Genomic DNA, 19,773 nt, shown 5'->3' with positions numbered 1-19,773 from the left:
GAATATCAGGTCCTTATTTATGAAGGGCTTGCACCACCTTTCTGTCACCTTTTAGTATCGCGGTGGTGGCGTAAACATTGTGCCATGCTACCCCTCATTTACAAAGTGATGCATCTAGGCAGATGTGTTACTTTGTAAAGGCTTGCACTACATTATACCTGCATCAGGTATAATGTATGCATGGTGGGCGTTTCCCAGTAAAAAAGCTTCGTAGAAGTGGCGCAGTGAAATCTATGAGATTTCACTGCGCCACTTCTATGACTTGACTGTGTCACAATCAATGTTCCCTCTAATTTTTTTCCTGTGTGTGCGGCAGTGGAAGGTCTCTGTGCGCTGCAACCATGGCTATGTGCGCCAGGAACCAGACCGAACCAATGTCACTCCAAACATTTACTTAAAAAAGTGAAAAGATGGTGCATTTACACACATACAGCGCCACGTTAAGGGTCTTAAGGCCGGTTCGCAAATTGGATAAACACGCCATGACATGAATTGGTTACACAGGCAAGTACACTTCCGGTTTAGAAAAGCACAAGACTCCAACGGTGGTACCATCATTAGATTTTACTAAATATTCTTAACTGGAGCACTATTCATTGGGTGGGTAAATGTTGCGAGCCTATAAAATATCACATATACACAATAAGTTACAAAATTACATAACATATTTGTAATTTGATGTGAAAGCTATGTTGGGCTATCCCGCCAGAGATAGTTTGTAAAACTTTGACATCCAGGCAAACATGGACTGTGGGAGAGGGCCGTTCAGACATGTCAAGTGGCATCACTAGATGGGTGACAGGATTGCTTCTCTCGGCGATCCTTGCCATTTTTCCAGTGCTGATAAACTCTATCAAGGTCAACTTTCCCATTCAGGAGGTCGGCCTTTGTCCTCCTCAACATATCAAAATGCTTCTGCTCCAGTCTATTCCTCAATTTACTCTTGATAGTATTCATGAGGCTGAATCCTCATTCACAATCTGCACTAGATGCTTGAAATGTTGCGCAGACATCAACAAGCTGAGACACCACACTATACTGAGCAGCATTGCGTACAGTGAAATTCACCATGTCTTGAAAGGTGGTAAATAACCCACGCTTTACTTGTTCTGCCACCACGTATTTATAATCTCTGTATTGTCGAACAACATCTGGTGTTTCACAATCACCCAGGACCAAGACATTTTTATACTTTTCAACAAGTCTTTGTATATTGTCAGTCCCAAAATCAAAATGTGATTGTGTTGCTATTGCCTGGATTTCAAAACTTGCCCATTCTTTCAGTTCATCTTCAGGGAAACTTTTTTGCATGTGCTCACAAAGAAGGGAAACAAAAGACAAAATAGGCCCACTGTCGAACTCTTGCCTTTCCTTGTACAACACTATCTTATCTCTTACATTGCTGCTCCAAAAGACAGTGTCCCCCAAATACTGTTCCTTAATTTGGCCAATATTTGCTCTTGCATACTGTACAGCTTCAACAGTAGTCAAAGAACTTTTTTGGAACAGTTTGCACAAAGATGCAAATTCACTCAGAATGTCATTAAGTACTGCAAGGGAAATATGGTACTTTGAGTCAGATAGCTTTTTGTAACAATATTTAGCAACTGGATCATTCTCTTCAACTTTCTCATGCTCAAAGTACTTAATAACAGCCTCATAATTCTGAATTAGTGCACCAACTGCAAAATGCCTTGAAAGCCACCGGACTTCATTCAATGGTCAAAAAGGGACCACTTCACAATCAGTGACCGATGCCATTTCATCCAGCTCTGACTTCCTTGCAGGAGATCTGGAGAACACAGTGTAGACAGTCCACAATAATGTTTCCATCTCTTTAATCATTGGAACCCTCTTCCAGGCATCATCAACTCACAAATCTTCTCGATGAGCGACACAATGCTACTCAACTAGATGGGGAATGGATTGTTTAAGGTGAGTAGGAACACCATTATTTTTACCCAGCATCACAGACGCACCATCGGATGTGAACATGACCATTTTCATGAGGTCCAGTTCATTGGCAGTGTAGAATTCTTTCAGAGCAGTAATGATAGCCTCAGCATTACAACTAGTCAGCATCACTATGCCCCAAAACAGTGTTTTGTGCTCTGTTGACGTTACAGGTCGGAACTTGAAGTACAGGATGAGCATTTTTGTAACAGAAATGTCTGTGCTCTCATTAATTATCAATGTGTGATACAAAGCGTTACGAAGTTCTGCCATACCTTCACAGTGTATCACGCTATTGATGGCCTCAAGGAACTCAAAGGCATAGTTCTTGCTCCTCCAGCTGTCTGGTATCTTCACATACAAAGCTAGGTGGTCATGGATGTCTTGTACAGATAACATTGAAGTATTCATCTTGACTGCCAGCAACACATTGTTGATGAGAATCTTTATCTCCTCAGGCAGGGATCTTTGTCGTTCAACTACTTCCATTCTAGCTGCTTTGTCAGTGACAGTTTCTGTCAGCATTGCCCACACTGCTTTGCTTGTACTCACGTATTCCCATTCAAATGTGTGGGGTACTGTCTGTGAAACCTACAACAGAAGAAAACATGGGTAAGGGATGCCTATGTTAATTGATTAAAAAGAGAGCAATCCAACAGCAGACATACTACGGAGCATGTGACCCACAGGGAGAATAATCCTAAATCACCACTAGAATTAATGTTTTGGATCAATCCATTGTGCCTTAAAGCTGGATTAATACTGATTCTAAACTTTAAAAATTCGGTTCTCAGTTTAAGGTCAGGTGGAAGGAGCTGATAATCAAAACACATTGACCCAAAGAGTCCAAAGTCAGCAAAACTGATTTCTTGGAACTGATTTAATTCACATGAGCTGAGTAACTCAAAGCTAATGCCAGCTTTACTGCTGCTGAGTTAGTTAACAAATTCCAGGAACAAATAACTTCCCAGCTCCACCTTAACAGCGTGCACCATAGAAGCAGACCAGATTGTCAAGGTATACAATGAGAGCCTCATTTATTAAAACTGTTGCATCACTGCGTGAAAACAGCGATAGAACAGTTTCACTGCGCCCTCCTTGCGACACGATCTATGGGACCGCGTAGGAGGCAGGGCCCTACCCCTGTCTATTCCGGTATTAGTGAACCGCGAATGGTCAATGCGGTATGTACAAGTGCTTTATTTGACGTTTTAGTGATAAATGCACTATGTATACGATATTATACATTGACTTCGTGGGTTCCATCTTAGAGCGGTGGCCATCTTATGGTTGCCCTCACATAGGCTACACATTACAAACAAGTACGGGCCTTTAGAACACATGTACTTTCTGTTTGACTTCTCTGTGACCTATGCAGCTTGGCTCCACCGCCCCAGGTCAGTCCGGTCTCACGAGCTCCCCGTCCTACGGCCACCTGTGATTAGCATCAGGGTTTGACACACCATAAAGCCTTTTCATCCCACACAAGCCTCCGGCTAATCTCTTTCACACCTGACTCTTCCTGCTTTATGGCTTGTTTTACAAACAGGAGATGCCCGTGTTTATTGGGGCCTGTTGATATCTGATGTGGGATCTGAGCCTCGCTGGGTAAATAATTGTGGGCTGGCTAAACTGGAATGTGGGATGGTCATTATGACTCTGCCTTTTCGTTTGTAATGGATACATGTAGATGACCATATCGTAAAACAAGGAATGTATGCCTGAAGCATGATATTTTGTATTTAAGGAGAAGCCCGTTTCTGTAACTTTAAGCAGTCTCCTGAGAACATACATTGTGTTGTACATCTCGGATACCTGTAATTGGTCTGCAGCCAATAAATCGATCTTTGACTTCATTCAGAAGACTCTGTGTTTCTGTAGGTCTGAAACAGGAAGAACCCGAAGTCTTAGGGTGTGTTCCCCTGCACCGCTGGGCTTTAAAATCCCAGTACTTCAGTTGGCGCCCCACGTGGGGCGATTTCAGCGGTACCGGTCAAAGCCAGAGGTTCGTGAGGAGCTTCGTGTGGAAATTCTGGAGGAAGGCCGCCACTTCATCGACCCCTGCATGTCGACGTGGTCCGAAAGTCTTTTCTGCGAGGTTCTCCGCGTCCCGACGGCTACGAAGGACTGCTGCCCTGATTAATCGCCCTGTTTTGGACCCTTGACGATTTTGGTAGAGCGAAACAATTGAGAGAGTCTTCTGGTGACGCCATCGATCATCGATATTCAGTTAAGTATAAGTGGAGCGTCTCCCAGTTTGTTTGGTATCCTTCGGGATTTTTGGTATCCTTCGGGATCATTTTGATTTGGAGCTTGCAAGCGCCAAAGCCAGAGGACTCGTGTATTCACGAGACTATCGTATCCGATAATCCTTTCAAGTTTGAAACTAGACTAGTGAGCGAAGATGCCTGGTTCTAGTGTATTTGGAAGATTGTTTTGTTTGGGTTGTAAAAGGGATTCCCAGTTAGAGGATTCGTGTCCGGTTCCTCCAATTGGAACTCCAACTTATGAGCTTTATGTAAAACATGGCGTGGGCCCCATTGCATATAATGAAGTATGGATCGGATACACCAGAAAGGACGGTGTTTTAAAATGGCCCCAAAATGGTAGTTTCGATACAGATATCTTAGATAATTTGGAAGTTAAATTATTTAAAAAGAAAGCCCGGCCGGCGATGTTTGATTCTTTCCGCCTATGGCGAAAGGAAGCCAAACAGAAGGAAATTAAACTAGCGAAAAGGAATAAGAGAGAAAGAGGTATGTCAATGATGCAAGGAGCTGTGCAATTTAAAGATAATGAGGAGGAACAAATGAATGAGCAGTTACATAGACAGCGCAAACTAGGGATCGATAAATGTTACCCTGTTTTGTCACCCCTTGTGCAAGATGAGACAAAAGAGATAGAAAAGGATTCCCTAATGTCCCATTTGCTAAGTTCACCACCCCCGTATGCGCAAAATGCCACAGCACCTCCACAGCTCGTAAATGTGCAGCCTCCAGTAAATATGCCGCAAGCCTTCCCACAACCGCCAGCTCCTCCTCAGCTGGCTCCTATCCCTGCAGTGCAGCCCTCTCAAGGGCCGCCAGTTTTGTTACCTGTTGCCCCCGCGCTTCCTGCGACTTTGCCTAGCACATCAGCTGCCTCCCCTGGCGCTCTTTTTTACACTACCCAGGTACCTGTATCTGAATCCGCTTTTCTTCCCTCTGTCTATCCCCCCGTTTTCGCCTCAACTTCTCCTTCAGCACGACAACGTCTAGCTAATGTAGTTACTATTTTAATGTCGCCTCTCTTTGGGTCATCTAGTATGACCCCTGGTTTACAACGTAAGCAATTGCGTAGTCAGCTGCCTGGTCCTGAAGAGAAAGAGGTGTTAGATCATCTGGCGCGTAGGTGGATTGGTTTCCCTTCACTCTATAATGTGGAATCAGTTGTTAACGTTTTTCACCAATGGGATGCCCCAAAACAGAGGTATGTGTTTGACAAAATGTGTTAATGCCTCTGTGAGGAATTGGAGGATCATGGTTCAAACCCAAACCCGCAGGAGTTGTGTCGAGTGCGATTTGATTTTGGAACAGGTACAATTGTGGGTCCCGATGTAGATAAAGCGGTTGCGACTTTACTGTTCTTCAGGAATGGCGATTGTCAACAATCATTGTTCGAACAGGAATTCCCTGTGGGGAAAAAGGGAAAAGTGCGACAATACCCTATGAGAGAAGTCCCTCCGGTATGGAAGGAAGCCGTTGCGGCTGATGTCGCTCGAAATATTGCTGCTGCTCCAGCTCATTTTCAGCGTGTTTGGGTACATGTCCCATGGAAGCGTTCTGAGGTGTTAGCGCTTAAACAGACATTGCCTGACCCCCGTGAAAACCCTGCAGGATATTATAAGGAGTTATCACAAACTGCAGAATCGTGTGTCATGAATCTGGCTGACATAGATATGTTGTTTGGGAATGTGGTTCCACAGCCCTTATGGGGATCCATTCGTAATGTAGATCACGCTGCAGAATTGGGTAACACATGGGCTAATATCATTGCTGCAGACGCTGGCCAAGTTGGTGGCGCGAAGCCTGACCCTTTGGTAGCAGACCTCCCTGGTAGAATTATTACCTACATGAAAACTATAATGCCCGCGATGCGCGTGAATTGGGATAAACTATCCGCAAGTAAGCAGAAGAAAGATGAGACAGTGTCCGATTTCTTTACAAGGTTTGAAGAAACGTTTATCGACCACAGTGGTCAAGACATGAGTACTGAAGGTGGCCAACGGTTATTTGTTGATAAATTTGTGCAGAATCTACTACCCGAGTTGTGTAAGAAATTAAAAGATTCAGAAAGTTCTTGGGCTGTTTCCTCTTCAGCGCAAATACTGGCTACTGCACAGTATTATGAAAATAGAGATAAAGACGAGAAAGATAGAACAGACAAGAAAACGAAAGAACTGAAAACGAAGGTCCTTTTGCAGCAGGCTTATCCGCCACGTGGAGGACAGAATAATTATAGGCAAACCCAAGGTATCTATCAGCAGCCCCAACAGTTTCAGAATAACCAGCAAATGAATGGGTATTATCAACCACGTATCCCTGTAGGTCCCAATCAATGTTCATATTGCAGAGAGGAAGGTCATTTTAAGTATAGTTGTCCTAAATTGTTGCAGCGTACTAATAATGCGTATGGCGCAAGAGGTAGAGGTGGTCAGCAAGCTCCTAGAGGTAGAGGGCGTGGAAATGTTCCCCAGAACGCGCGTCCTCTTCCGCCTCAAAATACCATAAATAGCTTTGATCAGCAAGCCAATGCAACTGGTAATACAGCTCAGTACTATAATAATGATTATTATGCAGAAGACGACAATGTGGAAGGTAATGATTACTAGGACAGCCATAGACAGAGAGAGGGAGTTGTTTCAGTACCAGTGGATCAGAGTGGACCATATGTTAAAGTGACTACAGCGGGTGTAACAGAGCCCTTTCTGCTGGACACTGGTGCTGCAAAGAGTTCAATTATGCATTCAAAACTCCCTGGCGCGCCTTTGTCTGGCGAAATGAATGTTTCAGTAGGTTTTTCTGGCGCCCCAGTTAGAAACCCGATTTCTAGTCCTATGCCACTTTCTGTTGGACCTTGTGAGCTAAAAGCACCCCTCATCCTAACGACAGGTTGTGGTGAGAATTTGCTAGGATTAGATTTGTTAAAAAGATTGCATGCAACGCTATATTGTTCTCCCTCGGGAGAACAACTTACATTAGGTAAGGAAGTGATCTCCCCGATGTATTTGTCTAAGAATGCAATGCCACCTGAATTGTCATCACTTCCGGATGTCTTTTGGGCTACTGGTCCCAATGATGTGGGTCTCTTGGAAATACCGCCATATGTGGTCACTTTAAAGGCCAATGTCAGATTGCCACGCATTCCCCAGTACAAGATCTCCAATGAAGGTCAGAAAGCGTTGTTAGCAATTGTCAGTGATTTGATTAAAAAGGGTGTAATTGAAGAGGCAACGTTTGCAATAGTCCTGTTTTGCCTGTCTTAAAACGAACGGACCCTTCACAGCCACCTGTTTACAGATTTGTGATTGATCTTAGCGAGGTTAATAAGATTGTTGTGCCACAGTTTCCAGTTGTCCCTGATATAACTGCCTTGTTAACTATGATTCCAGCTTCCGCTGCATGGTTCTCAGTGATCGATTTAAAGAATGCTTTCTTTAGCATCCCAATTGCAGAGGAGAGCAGAGACATTTTTGGCTTCAGTTTAGGAGGTCGAAGCTTCCGCTTTAAACGCGCTCCCCAGGGCTACTGTGAAAGTCCATCAATATACAGTCAAGCTTTAAAAGCGCAGCTTGATGCACTGGTTTTACCCAGTGGCGCTATCCTCATTCAGTATGTTGACGATTTACTAATCGCTGCGGATACTGAAAGGATTTGCAAAGAAGCTACATTGTCATTGTTGCGTCATTTGTCTGCCTTTCATCACAAAGTGTCTCTCTCAAAACTGCAATATTGTCGACAAGAAGTGACCTACTTAGGTCATCTCTTATCGAAGGAGGGAAGGAAACTGACCCCAGAAAGAATTCAAGCCATTGCACAATTGAGTGTGCCAAGAACACAGAGAGAAGTGCGTGCCTTCTTGGGAATTACTTCATACTGTAGGCACTGGATACCAAATTTTTCTTTGCTGGCGAAACCTTTGTTAGCATTAACCTGTAAAGACACACCGAATCCTATCCCATGGTCTGAAGAGTGTCAGAAAAGTTTTTTGAAATTGCGTAATGCATTATGTTCAGCTCCTGTGTTGGGTACCCCTGACTACACAGTAAGCCTTTTACATTGTATGTTCATGAAAAAGATGGTTGCGCATTATCAGTGTTAACACAGCCTTTTGGCGACAGACCGCGTCCATGCGCATATTTTTCGTCAACCGTGGACCCGGTAGCAAGGGCATTGCCAAGTTGTCTGAGAGCTACAGCCGCAGCAGCTATGTCTATTCGACAGTCTGCTGGACTAGTGATGGATAACACATTGATTGTAATGGTTCCACATGCTGTGGACACATTGTTAAACAGGACCAAGACACAGCACTTAACTAGTGCGCCATTGTCAGGATATGAATTGACACTGTTAGCAAATCATATACACATAAAGAGATGCAACACGTTGAATCCAGCTACATTATTGCCGATTCCAGCAGACCTAGATGAGATTGAGCAACATGATTGTCTGTTCAGAACAGAAGAAGAGACGAAAGGGAGATTAGATCTTAAAGATACTCCCCTGACTGAGTGTGATGGTACTTTATGGGTGGATGGTTCGTGCTTCAAGCTTCCGAATGGTGATACGACTGCTGCATATGCTATCACGACTTTGCACACGATCGTTGAAACTGCACGAGTGCCACATAATTCGGCTCAAGCAGCAGAATTGATTGCGCTTACAAGAGCATGCGTGTTGTCTAAGGGAATGAAAGTGAACATATATACTGACAGCCAGTACGCCTTTGGCGTGGCGCATAGTTTTGGGCGATTGTGGAAAGAACGTGGGTTCCTGACTTCGCATGGAGCTAAAATTCAGAATGGCAAGTTGGTGAATGATCTCCTTGAGTCACTGACCCTACCATTACAAGTTGCGATTATGAAATGCAGTGCGCACAAGAAAGTCACTGATGATGTTGGTCGTGGTAATGCATTTGCTGATGAAATCGCGAAAGAAACAGCAAAAGAAGTGAAGACTCGAATGTATGTTGCAGGCCCTGCAAGATGGGTTAACGATGCTGGAATGTGTGAAGACACGATAGAGAGTGTGAAGTCCCTTCAAGCTGAAGCCACACAGAAAGAGTTGAGCAAGTGGAGAGAAAGTACGGGTAAATTGGATGAGAATGGTTGTTGGGTTGATTTGTCAGAACATCGGCGATGGTTGTTACCTGATGCATATGTGCTTCCAGTGGTTACTATGGCACATGGAATGGCACATATCAGTATTAAAGGAATCTGTAAGTTGTTGGCTCCAGTATGGCAGAATGCTGGAATTCCCAAGTGTGCAGAGAATGTGGTCAAGAATTGTATGGTATGTTTGAAATACAACCCTGGTAGGGGAACCCCAACTCCAGCTGGTCATTTTGCTCCTCCATCATATCCATTTGAAGTTTTGCAGCTAGATTTTATCCACATGGAAAGGTGCAACAACTTGAAATATGTATTGGTTGTTGTTTGCGCTTTTTCAAAATGGATAGAAGCATATCCCCTAAAAGACAACACTGCTTTATCCACAGCCAAAGCCCTTGTGAAGGAATTTTTTCCTAGGTTTGGAATGCCAAGAATGGTGTGGAGTGATAACGGGAGTGAATTTGTGGGTCGAGTGATGAAGAATGTGCGTGAGGGATTAGGGATAAAGCAAAAGTTTCACGCTGCAAATCACCCCCAATCAGCTGGATTAGTAGAGTGCTACAATGGCACTCTGAAGCTAAAACTAGCCAAAATCCAGGCGAGCTCCGGTCTTAAATGGCCTGACGCTCTGCCTTTAGCACTCCTATCCACCAGAATGACCGTGCACTCACGAGTGGGACTTAGTCCATATGAGGTGGTTTTTGGCCGCCCGGCCAATGTATGGGGTGTGCCAAGACTGATGAAATTCAGCGAAATCGAACATCCAGTACTTCTTGATTATTTGTATGAATTGACGGCTAAATTGCGTGTTTTACACCAACAGGTGCATGATACTCTCCCCCAGCCTCTGAAGCTCCAGGACACCCTATCGACCCTGGCACGTGGGTTCTTGTGAGGAACTTCCAGCGAAAGAGCAACGATGAGCCCCGTTGGATTGGCCCTCACCTCGTACTTCTGTCGACAAGGTCAGCGGTTCGAGTAAAAGGGAAGAAGAATTGGATTCACGGCGCCCACTGCAAGAGGATCCCTTTGCCTCTACCAAATGACCAGTGGGTCCAGGAGGGTATCGCCGATTCTGAAACAGACACTGTACCTCGTTTTGTACCATTTAGTGATGCACGCGTAAGAGGCACAGCTTCAGAACAAGAGAGTGACGATATTTTGCAAGAAGCTGTGCCACCGTCAATTCGATTGGACACCACAGAGCCTGAACTCTTGTTTCAAGACCAGACAGTAGCTGGTAGAAACCGCTACAACCTGAGACCAAGGCCAATGGACAAATAAAAATTCCCTTCCCTTACTATTTTTTGGTATTATAGCTCTCCCATCTGAAGGACTTTCTTGATTTTTGTTTTTCGAACCACCATCCGGGTTCAGCCGCAGGGTCGCGGTGCCAAGACATTGGGGTACAGGCCGAAGACGTTAGGTCAACGGTTCGGGTTGGTCTAGGGCGTTCCCTAGACTGACAGGCGTACTCCTTAGCAGAAGATACTCACCCGCCGCGAGCGGCACGATTAGAGGATGGAGTTTTTCAAGATGGAGAGACCCGCTGAGGAAATGAACTTTAAAGCGAAAATATGTAAATTAATGAAGAGCAAACGTTTTGTATTTTTATGTTTGTTTATACTATGTAGTATGATGGTGTTTACTGTGGGATTTGTACTCTTCTCCTCTCAAGAGCCCTTTGCACCCACTGTACAGCCTATACCTCCTCCTACTGCCTCCTTGCACTCTTTCCACCCTCTGCCTGAACACGAACAAGCTAGACGATCAGAGTTTGTAAACAACTCATTTATTCAGCTCCTGCACCAGCACCAACTAGTCATGAATACAACCAATTGCTGGGTGTGTCGTTTAATGCCACATACCATTAACAAGGGTATTCCATATCTAGTGCTGCCGTTTAGTTACAATGGATCGTCATGGGCATTCCAGACCATGTTCCTTTTTGCATTAGATGCCTACTCCCCGCGACAACCGCGTTCCATCAGACCTAGCACCAATAATAAAGCTTTAATGAAAGGAGTTGCCGATATGAGCAGAGATATCGACGCATACTCATCTATTCCTAAGGATGAATTGCGAGCATATGTAGGGTGGAACGCGACGGGGTATAGCATTAGTCTGGGTGAAAGACAGCGGAAAATCTCATCCCCAATTTGGGTCGTACCCCACATAGGTCGGTTCTGTTTACAAGGTAATGGTCAGAATCCAAGAGCTCAACTGGGGAAAAGTGATTGTACTGAAACGTACACCTTTCCATCTCAGTTTTCGCCTGCGGTTTTGGCTGCCAAGGGTACATATTTTGTCTGCAACGACCGAACATATACATGGTTGCCCCCTGATTTCTCGGGCACATGTTATATTGCAAATCTGCTACCGCCGACATTTACTGCTGCATCTGATTATCACAAGACCAGAGTTGTAAGAGGCGTGATTAGTAAGGAGGATACTGCCGGTCGGGAAGCGGGAGACTTCTTTTTGGGTTTCCTGTCGTTTTGGGGACCTATGGTCAATAGTAGGAACCTGAGACAACTGACTCGTGTGGTTGAATCCACTGTTAATGTTACGGCTGGTGCCCTTGGTAATTTGACAGCTGAGCTCCAAGCGTATCGCCTCATGACTTTGCAGAACCGTATGGTTCTAGACGTCATACTTGCAGACCGCGGTGGGGTATGTAAGGTTATCCAATCTAGCTGTTGCATTTTCATACCAGATAACGCTCCAACAGTTTATCAAGCCATCTCCAAACTGCATAAAATATCTGAATCCATTCACGTGGATAAAGGAGATTGGTCACTGGTGGGGTGGTTCTGGGAACTGATATCTGCCTGGGGTTGGAAGATTCTGATGGTCATTGGAATGATCTTAGCCATCCTTTTCCTGTTCTGTCTGTGCATACAGTGTGCTCCTGCGATATGTGGCCTTTGTGCTACATTATGTGTAAGGAAACCTGTATCGAGGGACGAGCTAAGTAATAGGATGATGCTACAGCAACATCTTCATGACTTCGTGAATATAGACTTGGACTCAGAGCCTAGTTATTGCCTATGTAAGGGCAAAAGGAGGGTCTGTGGTACTTTGAAATTTGGGACTGCGTAGGAGGCAGGGCCCTACCCCTGTCTATTCCGGTATTAGCGAACCGCGAATGGTCAATGCAGTATGTACAAGTGCTTTATTTGACGTTTTAGCGATAAATGCACTATGTATACGATATTATACATTGACTTCGTGGGTTCCATCTTAGAGCGGTGGCCATCTTATGGTTGCCCTCACATAGGCTACACATTACAAACAAGTACGGGCCTTTAGAACACATGTACTTTCTGTTTGACTTCTCTGTGACCTATGCAGCTTGGCTCCACCGCCCCAGGTCAGTCCGGTCTCACGAGCTCCCCATCCTACGGCCACCTGTGATTAGCATCAGGGTTTGACACACCATAAAGCCTTTTCATCCCACACAAGCCTCCGGCTAATCTCTTTCACACCTGACTCTTCCTGCTTTATGGCTTGTTTTACAAACAGGAGATGCTCGTGTTTATTGGGGCCTGTTGATATCTGATGTGGGATCTGAGCCTCGCTGGGTAAATAATTGTGGGCTGGCTAAACTGGAATGTGGGATGGTCATTATGACTCTGCCTTTTCGTTTGTAATGGATACATGTAGATGACCATATCGTAAAACAAGGAATGTATGCCTGAAGCATGATATTTTGTATTTAAGGAGAAGCCCGTTTCTGTAACTTTAAGCAGTCTCCTGAGAACATACATTGTGTTGTACTTCTCGGATACCTGTAATTGGTCTGCAGCCAATAAATCGATCTTTGACTTCATCCAGAAGACTCTGTGTTTCTGTAGGTCTGAAACAGGAAGAACCCGAAGTCTTAGGGTGTGTTCCCCTGCACCGCTGGGCTTTAAAATCCCAGTACTTCAGATGGATGCGCCATATTTAATGTACGGCGATCCATGTCTCAAGGAGTTACAGATATATCAGTATTTCTGACATGTCTGTAGGCGCAGTAATGACTCATGGCTGGAGTGTGTCGCAAAAGTGACGAAACTCCAGCAATGTGTCTTTATACATGGGCAAGTCCCATGTTAAATGTGCCTGCATCAGTCTTACCCCTTCTGTGAGACAGGCATAACATTTTGACGTAGTGTCATCCTAGCAGTGGCACAGTGAGATCTGATACATTTCACTGCGCCACGTCTACAAGGCTTTTTACAGGGGAACGCCCACTCTGCATACATTAAACGGCAGCGCAAAAGTATCAGAAGCCTCATAAATAAGGCCCTTCATTTTTTATGTTTTTAATGCCCTGTTGCATTGGTGAAAAAGGTATCAACATTCAGCACATGTAAAGGGAAAATGGTAATTTCTCTTTCCATTTGTGAAAACACGTCACATTAAGGGCTGCGCGTGTAATACACAATACTGGCAATAAAAATTATGATTCCCAAAGTGGCCTGCACCAACTATGACTAACTAACCTATGAATAATGATAAAAAAATAAGTACGGATATGCCAGCATATGAAAGCATTAGGAGCCTGCATATTTCCAAAAGATAAAGAATAACGTGAAAGAAAACAACAATTATGTTATCTTCTACAGGGGCAAAGGGCAAAGATCATATGTTCAAACGCTAAAAATATGCATTATGACACTATGGGCCATATGCATCACCACATTTTCCCATTGACACAGAATGGGCAAAACCCTTTGAGGGATCTGGCCCAATATTTATTGTAAGAGATGCTTATTCTGCCAGAATTAGACAAGCTGCCCGTACCACTCTTCAAGAGCATGCCTTGACCATTCGACTTTACCTCCCCCTTAAAGTGATTGGGCCTCATTTGGGGCATAGCCAAGGGAAGCTGGTGGGGTGATTTCGGAGATCCTCGGCCCTCTGCCCCTATAGATATTCATCCCACATGTATGCTGCAAGATTCTACATAAAAAAGACAGGGAAGGCTGCTGTTTCATGCAACAACATGAAGATGCCTGATCAAAAGCAGTGATCACAAGATTCTGATTAACTTAGTGCCTCATTTATGGGTTTTTTGCCATAGGGCAACGCAGCAGGCCTTGCTGCTGCGCCGCCCTACAGCAAAAAAACGGGCAGGAATGCGCCTTATCTATTAGATATGGTGCATTCCTGTCCTGTTCCCCTGCGCTGGTGCAAAATGGGCTGCCATGGGCCAACACAGGCACCTTTGCACTATAAAGTCATAAAAAGGGCATTATTTAATGGTTTGTTGTGCTAAAGACACCATCTTTCCAGCTTTCAGGAACATGCAGAGCTGGATCAAAAAACCTAATTCTTTACAAGACTTTTGACATTTTTCAAAGAGGTAGCCCATTTTTCCTATACTTTTGTGCTTTCAACCTACTTCCAGTTTGTGGTGGGAACCTGTGTGAAACCCACTGGTGATCCAGGAAAGCGATCCATTTCTGACAAGTGGACAAAATTTAGAATTTAGCAAGGTGTCATATCTTAGATTCCTGAAGCTTTTTCCAAAGAAACTAAGGGCCTTAATAGGATGGCGGTCGGAATTACGTCCGACCGCCATCCATTCAGACACGGGACCGCCTGACTACAAGTTGCAATGTCTATATTTTGTATTGCGGCAGGTGCTGTGGGTTGCAGCACACACCGCAGTACAAAAATGAGACATTACACATATCCCTGCACTACGTGACAGGCACCATGCAGTGCCTGCCACATGGTGCAGGGATATGTAGGTGGCACCATAGGTGCCCCCCCAGGGCCCATATCAGAGGGCCAGATGAAAAGGGGGGCCTATGGGGCCCCCTATGGGCCCCCAATGTCCCTTTCCGTCTGCATTTTCATTTAGAGGGTATTTTTAAGAATCTCTTCTTTCTTACACATTGGCTTTCATTTGGAGGGCAAAAATACTGCGAAATCCAATTGGTGATAACAACTATCCTACTTTTCTATGCTCCCACGTGTATTTTGATAAAAATGGTACTTGTGGGGATAGGCCTAGTGCCTCCAACAGGAAATTGTCCAAAATGCAACATGGATACATCACATTTTCCACTCAAAACTGGCCGTTTTTTTGCAAAGTGGGTAGCTATGGATTTCGGGCCCTAGCTCAGCCGGCACCTAAGGAAGCCTAGCAAACCTGTATATTTTTAAAAACTAGACACCTAGGGGAATGCAGGATGGGGTTACTTGTGTGGCTCTCACCAGGTTGTTTTACCCAGAATCCCTTGCAAACCTCAAACTGTGACTAAAAAAACATGTTTTCGAGGCATGTGTTGCTGTAAATACACATGCTTTCCATATTCATGGCACCTATTGTTGGGTCGAATGTGTGCAAGTTGTTTTTCTTTGAAGAAGTCTTTCCAGTCACAAGGTAAAGTGACTCCTTTGCTTGGTAATAGTGTGCATGGGCATCAACTCCATTGTTAAATTGTTTTCTTTCTGCCGATGGGTTCGGACGTGTATTACTGCGCTCTGGTTTGAGAGCATTTCAGACTCCTTTCAGTTAATAATTCACCTTTGCGTTTCAAAGTCCCGAAAACTCTCACTCATCAGATCAATGCGCTCTAACAGCGACACTTCGAGCCACGCCCTTACCGGCCTATCCTTCCATCCCTTCAGCTCTGGCTTAGAATGCCCGGATGATGGAATGGATGCCTTTCCGCTTCTGTCCCAGGTGCCAATACGAAGTACCCGTGGGCTGACCGTCATCAGGTCTGCAACCTGTGCTTGTCTCTCGACCACAAAGAAGAAGACTGCAAGGCCTGCTGATCGTTTCAGTCGTAGAAAACCTTATGAGACTGAAGGGCATGATGCACGGAGATGCAGCGGAGAGAGTTCGACAATATTCCAGACATCTTTGGGCACTAGGATGTCGAAGAGGAGGAGGAGGAACTCCACAAGGCTTCTACAGCTGAGAAAGAGGCATTTTCCATCTACGACTCCGACTCTGAATTTGAGATTGACCTCCAGATGCAGGACCTTCCACCGGGACAGTGTACTGTGAATACTGATGTACCCATCCTGCAACGGTAAAAACATTCGGCTCAGACCAAACATATGGCTCCTGGACCACCACTGCCAGCAGGTAATGGTGAGCACCAAAAAATGGAATCATCGAAACTCAAACTTGGTATCGAGCTGATCGGACACATGCTGGGCACAGATCACTTCGGCACTGAAACAAAATCCATCTCAGTTCCGAAGATTTCCAATCAGTATCAAAACCTGACTCTGGTACTCCAGTGGAACCAATTCTCCACAGAAAACCTCAGCAGGAAAAACTTGATGCCCGCCATAGGCAAATGCACAAACAGCCTCACACTGGGAGTATTTTGGCCAAAACTGTGGTTCCTGCACCACCTCCATCTAAATGCCAACTCTCATTCGAAGAGGCCATTGATCTGCTGGTGCCACAAGAAGATGCCTGACAAGGCCACCAGTCCCTTGCACCATCTTCCCCTCCACCTCCACCACCACCACCCTTTACCACTCAATATCCTTCACCCTCTTTCCCTCATTCTACGGTGAACCATTAGATAACACTTGTCAGTGCTCCTGTTAGAAATGGAGTCTCTAGTTGGGTGTGGTTTGCACCATTTCAAGTAGGGACCCTCACTCTAGTCAGGAAAAGGGTGTCACACAGCTAAGAATACACCTGTTCAACCCTTTGGTAGCTTGGTAGCTTGGCACGAGCAGTCAGGCTTATCTTAGGGGCAATGTGTAAAGCATTTATACATACACACACAGTAACCCAGTGCAAACACTACAAAAGGAGTCCACACCAGTGTAGAAAAATAGATTTGATTTGATGTGTGTATTTATATACACATAATTGCCCTGGGGCATCTAGGCGCTGATACCTGAAGATCCAGTAAGGTTGCCGATAAAACTGTAGATGACCATGTTAGTTGGCGAAGAGCAAAGTTCTTAGCGATTTCCAAAAAGATATCAGTGTGGGGCTATTCTGTGTGCTGGCCAGGAGCAAGCGTTTTTTGGAAGTTGGACGGGATGGACTTTCCTGATTATCTTTAAGATGAAAAAGATAGTTGAGGTGAGAATACTGATCTGATTTTTGAAGGTCTGTTTATCATCAAAAATTAACACTATGTTTTTCACCTATTGCACTGGAGCTTGAAGGTCTCCCAAACTGGGGTCCACCATCTGGGTGACCAAAAGGAAGTATCGGTACCTAAACCGAGAACCTCCATCTTTCCGCCGTTCAATTTTAGACTGTTAGAACTCATCCACTGGTTAACCCGGGTCATGCAGCAATTAAATCGGTCTGCTGTCCCTTCAACATTACTTGAGACTGACACCACTAGCTGGGTGTCATCAGCATATGAAACCACTGAGAAGCCAAACTGTCTGATAATTGTAGCCAGTGGGGTAACAAAGAGATTGAAGAGCATAGGGCTCAAGGACGACCCCTGAGGTACCCCACAGGTGAGTTTGAATTGTTTGGATGAGACAGCTCTGGATTCTACTGATTGAACCCTATCAGAAAGAAATAATCTCAGCAACTTAAACGCTGTGCCTCTGATTCCCAACTCAGATAACCTGTTGGCTAGTATTTCATGGGCAAATATTTATCTGAATAAAACAAGGTCAAAACGACAAAAAACCAACATACACAAGTAAAGATACCAGCTTTCAAAGGTTAAATGAGTTCCCTCTATAGGAATCAATGGATGTGTTTCTTTTAGCACAAAGTACCTTGGATGCGTCAAAACTCAAATACAATGTGAGGCTCAGGGTAGATGAGGTGCGGGAAGAGCAAAGCGATGCACCAGTTCCTTACTCCCAGGTTAGAGGATACATTTTTTCCTTACTGCCAGAGGAGGTCATGCATCAGTTCCTTACTGCTTGATGCGTGGGTTCCTTACTGGGAGGGGAGGTGATGCGTCAATCTCCGGACATGTGTCCTCGGGTTCTTACTACTGAGCAACGTTGATGAAGAAATCGGCACCCAGGGACGATGCGTCATAAATCTCGACGTGCTGTGTCAATTCCACAGCCATGAAGCAGGCGCTGTTTCAGATTAGGAGTGGTGCGTCACGGACTTCGGTGATGTGGTGCTTGAAACACATGCTGCAGCGGTTCTTCTGATGCACTACAATGGAAAGCTGAACCCTGCAGTGAAAGCTGTGGTTGATGCGCCGATCGGGCACCACGATTCGGTACTGGCAGCAGCAATGTGTCAAAGTTTGCAGCAATGCGTCAATAAAAACTGACGCTGGGAGTCGATGCATTACTTTTCTACTTCAGTTCACCAAATTCTGCTTCCAAGGGACCTGGAACTGGATTTGGCACCACTTGGCAAGTCAGGACTCTCAGCTGAAGGCACTGGTAGGTGAAGTCTTTGATGGCCCTGAGACTTCTTAACAGGAGGCAAGCACACACAAGCCCTTAGCGAACCTTGGAAGCAGGATACAGAAAGCAAAGTCCAGTCTTTTCACTCCCAGGACAGAAGCAGCAAGCTGCAGGCCAGCCCAACAAAGCCACAGGCAGAGTTTCAGTTCCTCCTACAGCATCGAGCTCTTCTTCCTGGCAGAATGTCCTTTAGTACAGAAGTGTTCTGATCTGTGAGTGTCAGAGATACACCCCATTCTGCCTTTGAAGTAGGAAAACTTCAAAGGAAAGTCTTTGTAGTACACATGATCCTGCCTTTTCCTGACCTGGCTCAAGAAACAGTACGAGGGGGTGGAGACAGCTTTGTTTGAGGACAGGCACGTTTTATTGACAACTCCTCCCACCACTCTAGCTCAGGTAGGCCCATCAGCCTGATGATGGCCCATCAGGATATGCAAGGCAGACAGAGGAATGGAATGGTTAATAAATAAAATGCCCATTTTCTAACAGCATGAACAACATGATGCAAGAATGCACTCCTCCCCTTGTACTCTTCTCTTTTCTTCTTTTGATTCAAACTGAACAGTTTGCATGCATACTAGTTTTGTGATCGATCCCAACCTCATGGATATGTGGTTAACAGACAAAAATAGACATGTGCCTTACGCGGCCCACCAGTTGCACTGCTGAATGCAGGGTTTATTCCTCACACTGAACAAATGTATATGTGAAACATGCGTTCAATCCACAATGTAAACCAATATCTTAAACAGTTTTATCAACGCTTATACCAAAATTAATCCAAGAATTCACAGTCACATCGAGGACAGCATGATTCCACAGTCGCTTTTTATTTCACATTTTTCAAATGCCTTCTGTGTGCCCATCCGGACTTCAACTTTGACATGTGACGTTAAGCATTTCATTCTGAATGACCTTGTGCGATTTTACCCAATGCATTTCGGGCTATTGAGCCCTTCGTTAGGGTTATCTAAAAGAGACATAATAGAAAGACTTCTAAACCATCTGCTGAATACAAACATTTTCAATGATACAAATAGACCCCACAGTTAATTGTAACCCATCCTCCC

The 19,773-nt window shown here is 44.8% G+C and overlaps 1 pseudogene; it reads right to left on the bottom strand.

Annotated features, from left to right (window-relative positions):
- Nucleotides 1–774: 774 nt before the first annotated feature.
- LOC146822774 (E3 SUMO-protein ligase KIAA1586-like) lies at nt 775–2,478 on the bottom strand (annotated as a pseudogene).
- Nucleotides 2,479–19,773: the final 17,295 nt, after the last annotated feature.

The sequence above is a fragment of the Triturus cristatus genome, chromosome 5_2 (genome assembly GCF_964204655.1).
Source record: "Triturus cristatus chromosome 5_2, aTriCri1.1, whole genome shotgun sequence".
Classification (NCBI taxonomy): Eukaryota; Metazoa; Chordata; class Amphibia; order Caudata; family Salamandridae; genus Triturus; species Triturus cristatus.
The sequence above is the reverse complement of the archived record's forward strand: the minus strand, read 5'-3'. Positions and strand labels throughout refer to the sequence as shown.